Consider the following 15,722-nt stretch of genomic DNA (forward strand, 5'->3'; position numbering starts at 1 on the left):
ATCTGCTCTATTTTTCTCTCTGTATTTCCTTTAGAGAGGAACAATTCTGGGTTAAATTTTTTTCTTAAGACAGATATGATTTTCTTTGATTAGTTTGTTGTTCTTCTTTATGTATTTAATTTTATTTTCATTCTTTTTTGATGAATTAAACAGCTACATTGTAAATAATACAGCAGTAAACATTTACTGCAATTTATATTTACATAATATGTAAATAATATATTAAATATATATAAATGTAATGCAATTATATTTATATGAATATTATACACATAACTCTTATAAATAGATTATATATTATATATGTATATTACTCAATATATTAAGAAATGAATTCTCATATATATGGTCACTTGATTTTTGACAAAGGAGCTGAAAACATTAAAAAAATTGTGGTATATTTACACACTGGAGTAATACTCAGCTATTAGAATCAATGACTTTATGAAATTCCTAGGAAAATGGATGCATCTAGAGAATATCATCGTGAGTGAGGTAACCCAGTCACAAAAAACAGACATAATATGCAGTCACTGATAATTGGATACTAGCCCCAGAAAGTTCTGAATACTCCAGAAACAACTCACATGCCACATGAAGCTCAAGAAAAACAAAGGCCAAAAAGTGAAAGCCTCAGTCCTTCTTAGGTAAATATATATATATATATATATATATATATATATATATATATATATATATATATATATAGCGCACCCTTTCAGAGTGTGGTACACCTAGACCTTAAATCATTAATAATCCAAGAGCTAGGAATATAGCCTTGTGGCAACTTTTGGTATTCAAAGATCATTATGTTTAACCCATACACACTAAGAAAACTCTGATTTTTTCCATGTTACGTTATGTTCTACATGTACTTTATGCTTATAGTAACTAATGGGATTTCAATGCATGTTATCAAACCTCTGAAAATATTAAGTACTGACAAAAATATATTCAGATAATGTTATGCCAAAATGTTTCTAAAAATCTGTACTTGTATCTCTCTTCTTTTAAATAAAGTTGTAAGAGAAAAAGTCCCCTTAAGAGTTATTATCTTACACGATATTTTTAAGGCAATAAAATATAAAGTTTAAATTATATATTGATCATTTGCTACAGAACAAATATGGTGTTGACAAGCTTAGAATTAATATTAATCTCATCATTTATTTAAAGTAGAAATCCTAAGTGAACAGCTATTTTTATTAATAGGCTATAATACTTATATTGTAATAATATTTAATTCTGAGAAATAGGTGTAAACATTGAGTTTAAAATCAATACAGCATGTATTTTAAACAAATGGGTTATCCTTCAACCTCTGCTGTTCCACTCAAAAGACAGTGTAAATTTAGTATGTTCTTCTAGGATCTAGGACATGCGAAATGGGAATAATGCTGTGGTTTAACTTGATCTCATCAGCTGCATTAGCATCTAACCAAAGTGTCAGGCTGTCTGGGAAAATTGTGCAGCTAGGAATTGACATCTCTTCAGCTATAAAAGCCTTAGAATAAATTTCTCCAAATATTAGCACAGGAACTTTGAAAAATGATCTTAGCTCGATACTCTAAGTCCCTCAGCTTTCACATCCACAGGAGCTGCTTCACCTTGCTTTCACCTTGCATTTCTGCAATGGAAGAAGCCAACTTCCTTGAACTTTGTACTGCAACCTCTTCTGCTTAATACTTACTCTAAAGCTTTCATGTATCTCTCAGCAAATAAACAGTGCCAGGGCCCTTGTCAGCATCGGGCTTTAGCTTAAAGAAATATTGGAGATGCTTTGATCATCTATCCACACCACTAACACATTCTTCACATGAAAGTAAAACTTTTCTTCATGATATTTGTGTAGATGTTCGAGTGGTACTTTGTTTTTCCCCAGCAACTTTTTTTTGCATGTGGTTTTACTAAATATTACTTACTATCACTTTTTCTCATTCTTGACATTTCCTTCAATTTATGTGTTGCTGCCTCTGGTTCTAAGCAGCAATCACATCTCTTTTTTTTTTCAAATTTAACTTAGATAATTCTGAAACAAACACATGGCCTTTAAAATTTTGGTGTCTCATGAAAGACTTAGAGAAAAGACAAGTATGGGAGACGCTCACCAGCAAACTGTTAGATCACATGCATTTATCTGTTGACTATGCTGTCTTTTTGGAATGTTTAACAGTCCAAAGAGTTGTGTAATTTACATCAGCTATCCTTGAACATAGGACACTGTAGTAGTTATACTAATAATGAGAAGATTCAAAATGTTGTGAAAATTATGAAAATTTAAAAACAATAATCAATAAAGAACAAACATCTTCTGTAAGAAAATTAATAATTATAGACGCCCTGAGCTTAGGTTTGCCCTCAGCAGAGTCCTCATAAAGTTACAATAGAAAAAATCAAGCAAAGTCAACAGTAACTATGGAATGTAAGACAAACGAAAATACTATGTCCAGACATGAACAATACAATAAAAAGGTCATCATAAATTCCGAAGAATTAATTCTGTACATAAGCATTATAGTGAAAGATTATAACATAAAAACTGGGAAAAAAACCCAAAAGTTTTGAATTCACATTTTAGAACAGAAAGAGAGAAACCAGAATGTTGTAATTTTAGGAAAGTGAATAACATATAATGTGTTTACATCACTTAATCATTTAATTTTTTCTAAATATGAATTGAAAGTTTTTTCACAAAATACAATTTACTTCTCTCTTACAAAATCATTTATCTAGATACCAAAATGAGTCACACCTCATATATTCATGCTATTTCATCAGTGTCCAAATTCATATTATGTTGCTTTAGTGTTTGCTAAATATATTTTAAATAATGTATCACAACTTATCGTCAAACTGATAAGTACACTGACAAAACAAGGTATAAAAATGTTATAATATTAGCCATAAAATATGTGAAGAAAATAACACATATGAATTAAAGTTATGGTTGTCCCAATTTCTGTTTCTACTCAAAAGAATTTATAGATAGTTATGGCTTTCATTGCTCTGTCCTTAATCTGTCTGTTAACCAAGCCAGGACCTCGGTTGGTCAGTATTCAATTACTAACAATTACGTAAACCTTCATTCTTGAGATATGTGACTGGATGTTCATCATGCTTTACAGATTTGTGAGAGTGTTTCATTAGGTTTTATAACCAGCTATGACATAATGGAATGCACCATAACCTAAATAATTGTCTTGCATCCCCAATTGCCTCTTAGTCCCATTTTTAGCAGTCATATGAGTACCTTTATTTAGGAGACTGTTCATGCCAGAAACAGCTCATTTTCACGTGCTTTTCTCGGAGGCAGAAACCACACCGTTAGCTTGCAAACTAAAGTGATGTCCAGGGAAGTATTTGGCTCATTACTTGAAATACTTTATTTCTGTCATCTGGGCCTGAACTACTGAATGAAATGAAAGGGAATATATTCAAATGAAAATAGAAGGACATGCCCAAAACCAATTAATTACACATTTATTTATTTATTTATTTATCATATAAAATTTCTCTGTATGACATTAGAAGAAACAGTTTCAAAACCTCCACTCATTTAAAAACTTTCTATTAGCAGATTAAAAAAAAATGAGTTTTCAAGTATTTTCTAAAGCATCTTTTGTTTTTGTGTTGAAGCATGTACTATGCTCCTTACTTTTAAAATAAAAAGTTTCATGGTGACCTCAGAAGATGTCAGTGAGTAAAATGCTTACTGTACATACCTGAGGCATGAGTTTAGATCCCAAGCAGCTATGTAGTATAAAAAGTCAAGTTCGGCAAGGTGTTAAAGCAATCTCAGGCCTATATAAAAGCAGAGACAGGAGGGTTTCCAGGACATCCAGAGTAGCTGGTCAATGACTTCAACGTTTCATTATAATACTTTGTTTGACAAATCAAGCAATAAATCAAAAAATAGGAACTTGACAGTGGAAGACACTTGAATTTGAACTCTGTTCTCTTCATGTGCAATTGGTACAATTCCATGTGTACCAATTATATATGCTTGCAGATACATACCCAACAAAAGTACCATTCATGGGTAAATTATCACTTGATGGATTTTCATAGAAATTCCATTAGTTTGGTTCAGAAGACATCTGCATTTGCTTTGTCCCGTATGGCTTCTCACTATATAATTAAAATTATCAAGTTGGGAAGCCGTATGATTCACTGTCTCAAATGTTTGTGTTATTTGTTGCACTAGGTTGAAGGCTCCTACTAATCCAAAGTCTCATGAGTATCTCTGGGTTTTCAACATTACTAAAGGAAATGATGGTTGATATGGAGATACTCTAATGCAAATTTACCTCTTCAAGCTTTTGTCCCAATGGCTGTCATTTGTGACATTTTACTTGGATTTTCTCTGCTTTCTTCAATGTTGGTAGGATTTCTCTGTCTCTAATCACATCTAGCAAAAAGATATGAACCTAATTTTGCTTGCCAGATGTAAGTGATGTTTTGGAGGCTTATTGCTAAATAATCTCACTCTTTATGGCTCTTTCTAAACCCTGGCTGGCTGGTTAAACTCTGTTGTTCTGGACCGAACTCTTCCACATGCTTATTGATTCAAACTGGCTTGTCTTGGCTTCTGACCAAATTGTTCTGTTTGGCCTGAAACTGTCAATTTCTTCTAATCTTCTGGCTCCTTTTTATTCTGTGGCTCATTCTGTTGCTACCTCCATCCTGTCTCTTTTAAACTACCCTGGTAAAAGGGTTCTCATTCCATGCCCTCATACATAGCTTTTTTTTTTTTTTTTTTTTTTTTCTGTTTTTCTTATGGAACTTGGACATTTCTTTTTTTTTTTTTTAAACAAACACATTTTTTATCAGGTTGTAATTAAGTATTTGTGGGTACCTATACATATACATATGTATATATGTAACCATAATATAGGAAAAGAGGTTATTAATTTGAGGAGAGAGGAGAGAAATAGGAGGAGCTTTAGGGAAAAAGGGGGATGTGACACAGTACTATTTTAATTAAAATATATTCTTCCCCCCCCCTTTTTTAAAGATATATTTATTTTATTCATATTCATTGTAGTGTCTTCAGACACATCAGAAGAGGGCATCAGATACCATTACAGATGGTTGTGAGCCACCATGTGGTTGCTGGGAATTGAACTCAGGACCTCTGGAAGAGCAGTCAGTGCTCTTAACCACTGAGCCATTTCTCCAGCCCTTCCCCTTTTTTCTTGATCTTCACACAGTCTGTGGGTTGTTTCTGGGGTGTTCAGGGCTTTCTGGGGTTAGTATTCCATTATCAGTGACTGCATGTTATGTCTGTTCGTTTGGGACTGGGTTATCTCACTCAGGATGATATTCTCTAGATGCATCCATTTTCTTGAGAATTTCGTTAGGCCATTGTTTCTGATAGCTGAGTAGTACTCCATTGTGTAAATGTACCACAATTTTTGTATCCATTCATCTACTGAAGGACATCTGGGTTCTTTCCAGCTTCTGGCTATTATAAATAGAACTGCAATGAACATTGTGGAGCATGTATTTTTGTTGTATGTTGGAGTATCTCTGGGGTAAATGGCCAGAAGCAGAATTGCTGGGTCTTCTGGTAGTACTTTGTCCATTTTTCTGAGGAACGGCCAGACTGATTTCCAGAGTGGTTGTATCAGTTTACAACCCATCAACAGTGGAGAAGTGTTCCTCTTTCTCCACATCCTCGCCAGCATCTGCTGTCATCTGAATTTTGGATCTTGGCCAATCTGACAGTTGTGAGGTAGAATCTCAGGTTTGTTTTGACTTTCATTTCCCTGATGGCTAAGGATGTCGTGGACTTCCTTAGATGTTTCTCAGCCATTCCATATTCCTCAATTGAGAACTTTTTGTTTAGCTCTGTACCCCATTTTTAATAGGGTTGTTTGATTCTCTGGTGTCTAGCTTTTTGAGTTCTTTGTATACTTTGGATATTAGGCCTCTATCTAATGTGGGGTTGGCAAAGATCTTTTCCCACTCTGTTGGCGGCCTTTTTTTTTTTTCTTGACAGTGTCCTCAGCCTTACAGAAACTTTGCAGTCTTATTAAGTTCCATTTGTCACACTAAGAAAACTTTGACTAATTCCAGGTTACATCCTGTTTTACATGTACTTTATGCTCATTGTAACTAGTAATACCTTAATGCACACTATCAAACCTTTGAATAAAAAATCCAAGCACTGACAAAAATGTACTTGTATACTTTTATGCAAAAATGCTTAAATTTGTTCATTTATCTTTGTTTTTTAAAATAAAGTTGTTAAAAAAGTTTTATATAAAAAAAGACAACTATAAACAAAGAAAAAATTTTGATTGATAATTTATAGAAAATATTCTAAAAGTAAATTTTAAGGCAAATATATGACCGAATGTGAAGTTTGGATACGGAGGAACAAATGACACCATCAGTGATGCTATGTTGTACTTACAGACAGCAGCCTGGCCTGGCTGTCCTTGGAGAGGCTGAAGGAGCAGCTGACCAAGACATAAGCAGATACTCACCTCCAAGCATCGTTCTGAATTCTGGGACTCCTATGGTTGAATTAAAAAAAGGCTAGAACTAAGTGCTTTGCGTCATTTTTTTAATTACATGAAAACATCTAAGACATAAAATTATGTAAACTCACTTAGACCTAAAAATACCAATACAGCTTACATTGGTAATATTAATATGTGAAATTTAAGCTAGAAAGCTATGTTCACTACCTCTATTGTATAACATTATCGGTAACAGTAATGCATTTTATTAATGAAAATCTCCAAGGAATCAGTTTTAAATGTCCATGTCACATAATATTATATGTTAATAGATATATAAATAAGCATAATTTAGCCTTTTAACATCTCAAAACATACAGAATAAATATATAGAGTTAATTGGTCCATCTACTCACATAAACTCTTGAAAATACTTTGTAAATTTTTATTTATTTATTTTTATTGGATATTTTTAAATATATTTACATGTCAGATGTTATCCCCTTTCCCAGGTTCTCTTCCAGTACATCACTATCCAATTCCTCTACCCCTTCTTCTTTAAGGGTGCTCCCCAACCCACCTATGCACTCACACCTTACCTGTCACGTGCCCACGCTTCCCGCCGCTAGGAACAGGCGTGCAACAAACAAACAGCTTCTTCTGCGGATAACCTTTATTGAACAGCACTTTGAGCAGGGGTTTCTTGAGCAGAAAACTTCTCTCTGGGCCGGGGACTCTCTACCGAGTTCTACTGTCTAGGCGACCTCTCACGCGCAGTCCCCCACGAGCGATCTCTCTGTCCAGTCTCTGTCCACGCAGGAGTTCTTGCAATCTCTTTTACCGAGTCTCTCTCCACGTGGTACCTCTCCGCCATCCCTCCACGTGGGGTCTCCCGCAATCTCTCCACTGTCTTCCTCTTCTCCTCACGTGGGGGAGAAAATGCACTGCTATATATGCCTAAGAGACTTGTGTCGCTACCTGATTGGTGCGCCCTCCAGTAACTCAATAGTAGGCCCCGAGAGCAGGCTATGACATATGTGGCGCATGCGCATTAAGTCTCTTGGCTGGGCAACAGCTCTGTTTGCTGAGTTCTCGGCGGGAAGCCAGCGCCTAGTTTGGGTGCAGCACAAATGGCTCCCTACACCTCACCCTCCTGGTATTTGGGTCTCAGTCCTTAGTCCTGTGGTTGGCTTTGAGCATCCACCCCTGTATTTGTCAGGCTCTGGCAGAGCCTCTCAGGAGACAGCTATATCAGGTTCCTGTCAGCAAGCACTACTTTGCATCTGCAATAGTGTATGGAAGTGGTGTCTGTGTATGGGATGCATGCCCAGGTAGGACACTTTTTTTATCAGATACTTTGTATTTACATTTTCAATGTTATCCCTTTACCCTGCCCAACTCCTAAATAACTGTCTATGTTCATTTTACTCTCTTCTTCACTATAGTACTGTTCAGAGCAGACAAGACAGTGAATTCCCTAGATGCATGCTGACAGATTCATGGACAAAGAACATATTACATATTACACATATTATGTCTGCCTTGGAAAAGGACATGCTGCAGCTTGCAGCAAAACTGATGAAACTGAAAGACCATGTGCAAAACAAAATTTGTTGGATGTAAAAAGACAGCTAGGGCATGATCCCAGTGTGTCACGTTCCATAACTAAAAGTGGTGTTCACTGGCTAGCTGATGGATGAGTATGAGAGGGTATAAATTTGAATCTGAGTGTAGAGGAAAATATGACAGAGTTTAAGAAAAAAAAATATGGATGTCATAATTAAATTATCATATCAAAATTAAATAGAGATGTTCACTAAATAACCTAATTTTTCTCTTATGGTAGTGAACATGGTTTTTAGCATCATATAGCATAAATAGATTTGAAAGAGTAAACTACAAATGTTCCTCCATACAAACTTAAATAAGTGGGGTGGTGAACATGATTCTTGAAAAGCATATTACTCCCCAAGGGGTACATTAATCAACCATAGAGCAAAAATTATTCTGAAGTATACCCAATCTGGCCAAAATTCTAATATAGGTCAGGAAGAAGCTTAAAATGCTCACCCTTGCTGGCAGCAGCCTGAGAGTCTCTGTTAGAGCCTTACCAGTACTGCTGTGGATATTTGCAGCCAACAATTTGACTGAGCACAGGAACCCAATGGAGGAGTTAGGGGAAGAACTGAAGAAGCTGAAGGGGTATGCAACCTCATAGAAAGAGCAACAATATCAGATAACTGGAACCCAAAGAGCTCCTAGGGACTAAAGAATACATAAGGGGGAACCCACAGCTCCAGCCATATATGTAGCAGAGGATGGCATTGGCTAGCATCAATAGGAAGAGAAGACCTTGGTCCTGTAATTTTTACCTATCCCAGTGTAGAGGAATGCCTGAGTGTTGAGGTGGGAGTAGGTAGGTAGAGGGAGAACACCCTCATGACCTCATGGGAGATGGCCTGGGAAATTTTTGGAAGGGAAACCAGGGGATATCACTTGAAAAATAAACAGAATGGCCAATTAAAATAAATATTCACCCTTAGCCAAGAAGCTACTGGAAGCAGGAAGAATATAATAGTGTGACTACTACAAGGTATTATATCCTTCAAGAGATGACCCTATACCTACACTTTAATAATTTTTTCAAGTAACAGTAAGGAATGAAAGTCTAATATACACACAGATCAATGGTGAATTATAATATAAACATTAATTATGAGCATGGGAAAGATGGTTGAAAAAGAAGCCACACACAGGAATATAAAACACATGAAAACAATAAAAGAACATCATAAATATTTGTCAACATCAAAAGTACTTTCAAAATTAATGAATGAGTATAATTTGTGTCAAGTTAGCATGGCATGCATCATGTAGGCATCTTCTAAACCTAGATACAGAAGGAAGCTGTTATAAGACAGATTTTATCATATTGATACCCTAATAATTAAACATTCTACAATTAATAAACAGGAAAATATTTGAACAAAATATAAATTAAAGAGAAAATGGTGAAAATGTCAAGAAATTGCCAGTCATTTAAAATGATTTTTCTATTTACTATAAAGTACGGCATATATGCAATTTTCAGCAATTTTTGGAAAGAAAATACTAAGAAGCAAGAGTAAAAGGGAGGAAAAGATAACTTACTTGTATAAACATGAAATATACAAAATAAGCTACTTATTAAGCCTCGGGAAGTAGTGAGTTATCTTGAGAATGACTTATCTTAGAAGGTAAATATGACTAGTAAGATACAGAAAATGTTCATGTGTGTACATTTAGATAATTTTTGTCAGGTCAGTTTTTAAGACAAGTAAACTCTGTGATTATGTACTGAGATAGGGCAAGTTTATTTTTTGAAAATTTGATGTATTTTTAAATAGTGTGGCAATTTCTATTATTAAAGCAGTTAAGAAATATTTTATACATATATTTTATTGCATTATTATATTATAATTTTACTTGTGAGTTTATAGTATTTCTCTACATTTATGCTATAAATTAGGTACTTGACAATATTTTATAGATTTTTGAACACTGATATTTTGTTATTGAAAAATTTCCTGACCTTAAACTCTAATATCTGTAGAATGTTTTCTCAACAACTACTTTACTAATAGAAGCAGACACTGAAATAAAGGTATTGATTTTAATATTATGTAATAATTGTGTCCCCACCACTTCAATTATAAAAATAATAAATAAACTCTGCTCTTTTTCAAAGGATGTTGTACTTGTTAGAGCATCGTTTGGATTTATGCCAGAGTGGTATACCTGAGTCTCGAAGTAGAAATATTTCCAACTGTCTGAGAAACTGCCAAATGAATATCCAAAATGGTTATACAAGTTTGAACTCCCACTTGAGACCCATCTCTTTTAAATGAGCCCGTTGCTGACACTATTAATGATACTCCGATATATGTGCAGATAGAAACCTAGCATGTTTCCTGAGGGGTTTCATAGAGCAGCTGATGGAAGGAGATTCAATGAATCACAGCCAAACCTCTGGGTGCTCAGGAGTCTTGTGGAAGAGTGAGGGATGGAATTGAATAAGACAGCCATTGAATTCCCTTCCCCTTACTAGACTACCTGGTTGGGCCTCAGTGGGAAAGGAAGCCTTTAGGCCTGCTAAGTTTGGATGTCTCAGGGCAGGATGCTACCATTTTCCTCACAGAATGAAAGGGTAATGGTGAGGAGTGACGAGCCTATGACCAGAATTTAAAGTGAATAACTAAAGAAAAAAATTAAATTATTGTATTTAGTTTAAGATAATATTTATGATGCTAATAATTATAGACATGATGGTAGAAAATCAAAGCATCCTCTATAGTTCTGATGCTAAATTCACCCATATAGGAGCAGAACATAATTTTAGAGTATCAAATTTGTGAAAGAAAAATTCACCAAGGCTTTTCTCTGTTTTAATATTTTTAAATAAATGTTTAAACTTAGAATGAACTTTTTTTTTTACAGAGGTACTTTATCATAAGAGTTAATTTTTATGGCTAAAGTTGCTTGGCATTATCTAGGATGATTTATTAAAAAATACAGATCTGAAATGTCCCCAAACTACTTGATAATCTCATGTAATCTGCATTTTTACAAGTTTCCATATAATATCTGTATTCAAGTGAGTTGGAATACCACTGTTCAGAACAGTCTCTGACATATTGAGAAACGTAATTATGTAAGAAACTATGAGAATATAGTGAATAATTTCTTATTTCTCTGAGATATGCTTTCAGCGTGAGCACTGATGTTCACAGATAGGAGTAGTTAAAAATAAAAATATCAGTAAAACACATATATATGATATGCTTGTAGCTCTCCATTACCACGAAGCATATGCCAGATGGTAAATGCTCCAATTACAAAAGTTGGGGAATTGAATGATTCCCAAGCTAAGATCCCTGGAAAATAATTTGACTCACTCAAGGCACCAAAAGATACTGATAAATTCTGCTCAGTCAACATGAAAGTGATTGGATTTAAACTGAGAAACTTGAACATGTGGCATTATACAACAGACAATACCTCATCTATTCTAATAAAGTTTTCTTACAAATATGTCTCTTCAGAAAGCCAAAATAAATGTATTAAATCATTACTCTTTCAATGGTTATAAATGTTAAAGGCAATTTTTTGGTTAGTGTTGGAATCTTTATAATAGAAGCATATATATACACACACACACACACAGAGAGAGAGAGAGAGAGAGAGAGAGAGAGAGAGAGAGAGAGAGAGAGAGAGAGAGAGAGAGAGGGAAGATAGAGTGGGAGAGGAAGGGAGGGTGGGAGGGATCTGTCACTTTAAAAGATGACAGATGATCACTTTCTAAAATATGAATTTAAGAGTTGAAATAACATAAATATAACACACAATTATCTGAGAAATCCTATCATAAACTTTAAAAGCAACATTAAGACACAGTGATGCATTTATTTTACACATTTTTTTTCAGCCAGAATATCTGCTTTTCTCTATTTGCCCAATACGTATGAATTTTGTAAAAATTGGTTAGATACATATACAAAATTACTGTAAAAATGGTCCTTTGAAAATCGATGTGTGCTTTCTGTGTGCTATATATTGTTTGTCCTTCTGAAATTATTTATATATCATTTATGTTTAACTTTTCATTATATAATTAAAAAACTATTGATGAAGCAATTTTCTATGTATCATCTATTTAACTATGTGTCTCTTTATAAGTATATTTTATTTTGTTGTTGAAAAAAATCTTCTTTGTAAGAAATATATATTAAGTCTATAATCTGTTGGACATTCACATTTTGAATGATGTAGCCTCTGCAATATTGATTTTTATTTACTTTTATTTATTAGATACTCTCTGTATTTCCATTTGAAATGTTATCCCTTTTGCCCACGCAGCTCCCATTCCCCTCCACCCTGCTTATTTTAACAGTGGTGCAGTAGCTGCCAATCACCCTCCCTACCTCAGTGCCTTGGTATTTCCCTACACTGGGAAAACGTTCCCTCACTGAACTGAAGGTCTCTTCTCACATTGATGCCAGGCACTGCTATTCTCTGCTACATATGTAACTGGAGCCGTGGGTCTCTCAATGTGTACTCAATGGTTGGTGATCTAGTTTATGGGAACTGTGGAAGATTTGGTTGGTTGACAGTGTTGTTCTTCCCATGAGACAGCAACTCCCTTCTGCTCTTTCATCCTTCCCCCAACCCCAGGACCTTCACTGGGGTCCCTGTGCTGTCTGATGGTTCGTTGCAAGCCTTCTCAGCTACCTGACTCTGGTAGAACCCCTCAGGAGGCACCCCTATCTGGTTCCTGCCTGCAAGAGCCTCCCAGCACCAGTGATAATGTTTGAGCCCAGAGCTGCAGGTGAGGCAGTCCCTGAAAGATCCTCTATTCAATTTGCACTGCTCTTCCACTTGATCCTGTAGCTCCTCCTGTGAGTGTTTTGTTTTCCCTTTTAAGAAGGACTGAGGCTTCCACGTTTTTGGCCTTCTTGCTTTTTGAGCTTCCCAAGGTCTGTGAACTGTTTCTTGGGTATTCAGAGCTTTCTGTGGCTAGTATCCACTTCTCAGTGACTGCATATCATGCCTGTTCTTTTGTGCCTGCGTATTAGCTTGATCAAGGAGGTTAGTCATTGTACAGTCCTTAAATGTTCATAGAAGGAATTCCAAAGAATTCATTACAGTTAGGGATAATCAATTAATACTTGCTAGAAAGTGGAGAAATGATGTCTGTAGTAATAAGGATCTGGTAAATTCCTGATACAAAGAATAAAAAAAATGCGTTTTGCTCTTCAAGTTTCTTCTTAAGTTGTAATCAATATAGAAAGGTCGTAAACAATTTAAAAGGTTGAACAGTGTGTTAAAACTTGAAAAAATGCCTGTGTAATTCTCAAAAAAATGTAAAATTGTAAAGATGAGGATATGAGAGTAACAATTAGGAAAACTCATCTACACATATTATACTTTTCTCAGCCACTGAATATCGAAAGAGAGGAAGAATGGGAAAAAAATAGCAAACTTTTACAGACCATTCTTGTTGGTTCTAGAAATTTTCACATAATATATATCAAAATGACAGGAAGGAAGAAGCTTCTATTCCCAGAAGGAATCTGTACTCTTCATTTTAAACATCTCAGAAATGGTTTTATTGACCAGCACCTACTCTGGGCACTACACTGTAGAAGGGTTTCTGGTTCTCACCATCTCTGCTCCAATATGACTGTGTAGAATTACTTCTACTCTTCTCAATCAGAGATCCAGAGAATTTCATTAACTTCTGAATATGTGTTCTCTGTAACATTTAAGTACAGTGAATATATTTTAAGACATAAATTTAAGGATGTTTCAACATTTATTAATACAATTCAGTGTACAAAGAATAAAAATGCTAGTTTTTATTCTAAAATCTTCAGAACATACTGTTTATATGAAAGTATGAATTACTTTATACTTTTTTATATCTTCACATTATTATCAAAACTCAATCGTTTATTATATTTTTACTATTACTAAAAGTCATAACAATTCTGTGATAGTTGCGTACTCCTTAATAGGTAAAATTGAAGATAGTTTAAGTATTAATGCACAAATACTAAATCTGTAAAAATTCAGTGCATATATTAATTCAAAATAAAAATATAAGACACATTTTTATAATGTACAATTTTAATTAAGCATATGATACAAATTTAATCTTCATAAAGATTCTATTTTTCTTTTTGATTTGCATTTTGTATTGAGTTTGAGAAAAGGCCTTGCACTGGCCCTCAACTTATTGAGTATCTAATTGTCTAGGCAGTTGGTCCCAGGAACCACCTGTCTTCAGGTCCTCAGAACTGCGATAACACAGGTTTACCCTGATACTTTTTTTCCAACATGGAAATATGTTTAGGAATCAAAATGGTATGAAAACCATTTTACCTACAGTGTTCTCCTTAACTCGCAATTCTGTTGTTTATGATATAACCAAAAGATTCTAGAACACTGGAAAGGAACTTGGAACATCTAGAGTGAGAATTTAAAGAAAACAGTTATACAGAGTAAAGTTTTGGGAAAACAAAACACTTAGAATTAGGTTAAGCTGGTATTCTCTATCCCCCTAACTTCGCTCCGTTTTTATTAAAGAGAAGACATGAATATTTGATTAAATAATTTTATGTTTTAAAAAGGCAATAAATGTTTCACAAATATGATTAAATCATAGAAAACATTAATTCTGTATATTAATATATAACTTAAATAACAATATATTATGTGTCGTTTTGATATTTATAACTTTTGAAATAATAAGAAGAAATCAACTAGCTTAGAGAGTATAACAACAAATCTAATAGAATAAATATATTTGAGTCATTATGGTCCGTAACTCTGCCTGTATTTCTGGTTGTCTCTAGATACAAGGAATAAGCTAATGTGTCAAGGCCAGCATGGAAACTCGATCAACAAGAACCATGGCAAAGCAGTCATGCCAGAGTCCAGTTATCCTACTGAAGGAAGCTCTGTAGGGCTCTTACTACAGACAAAGGACATGAAATCACCTTGAATTCAATCTTAAGAATATTATAGAGGCCTTTAAAAACAAACATACATGAAAATCTTTGTGTAGTCACTGTTTGGAAATAAAAATAATTAAACCAGGACAGGCTTTGAATATGAAACATTATCAAAAACGTTCTTGATGTTAAGGTATATTTTCTGATATAAAATTGCTTCTTGATTGAGTGCAGAACTCTCACTTAGACCATTTGCCACCAGGAACAGGGGAGAGGCAGGCTAGCCGGGGTGCAGAGAGATCTCTGCAGAGTGCACGAAAGTGCAGTTTCCCAATCCCCCTCCTCACCGCTGCTTGGTTCAGGGATCCCGTAACCCTGCATTGGGCTATTCCCAGTCCAAGGACATTGAGTGTAGAATGTGCACTCAGACCATCTGCCACCAGAAACAGCAGGGCCTGGTTGAGAAGGTGTTCTGACTAGCCAGGGATCAGGATATATAGGGACACAGGCAAGGTACAAGGAAGAGACAAGAACCAATCACTGACAACAAGATGGCAAGATAAAAAAGAAAGAAAATACCCCAGAGAAACAAGACAACCTGGCAACACCAGTACCCAGCTCTCCCATCCCAGCAAACAGCAGAATGTCAAACACTTCAGAAAAAGAAGATGCAGACCTGAAATCATACCTCAGGATGATGATAGAGATCCTTAAACAAGAATGGATGAAAAGCATAAAGAATTAGAAGCTTTTAAAGAGAAAC

This window comes from Micromys minutus (genome assembly GCF_963924665.1).
Source record: "Micromys minutus genome assembly, chromosome: 5".
NCBI lineage: Eukaryota > Metazoa > Chordata > Mammalia > Rodentia > Muridae > Micromys > Micromys minutus.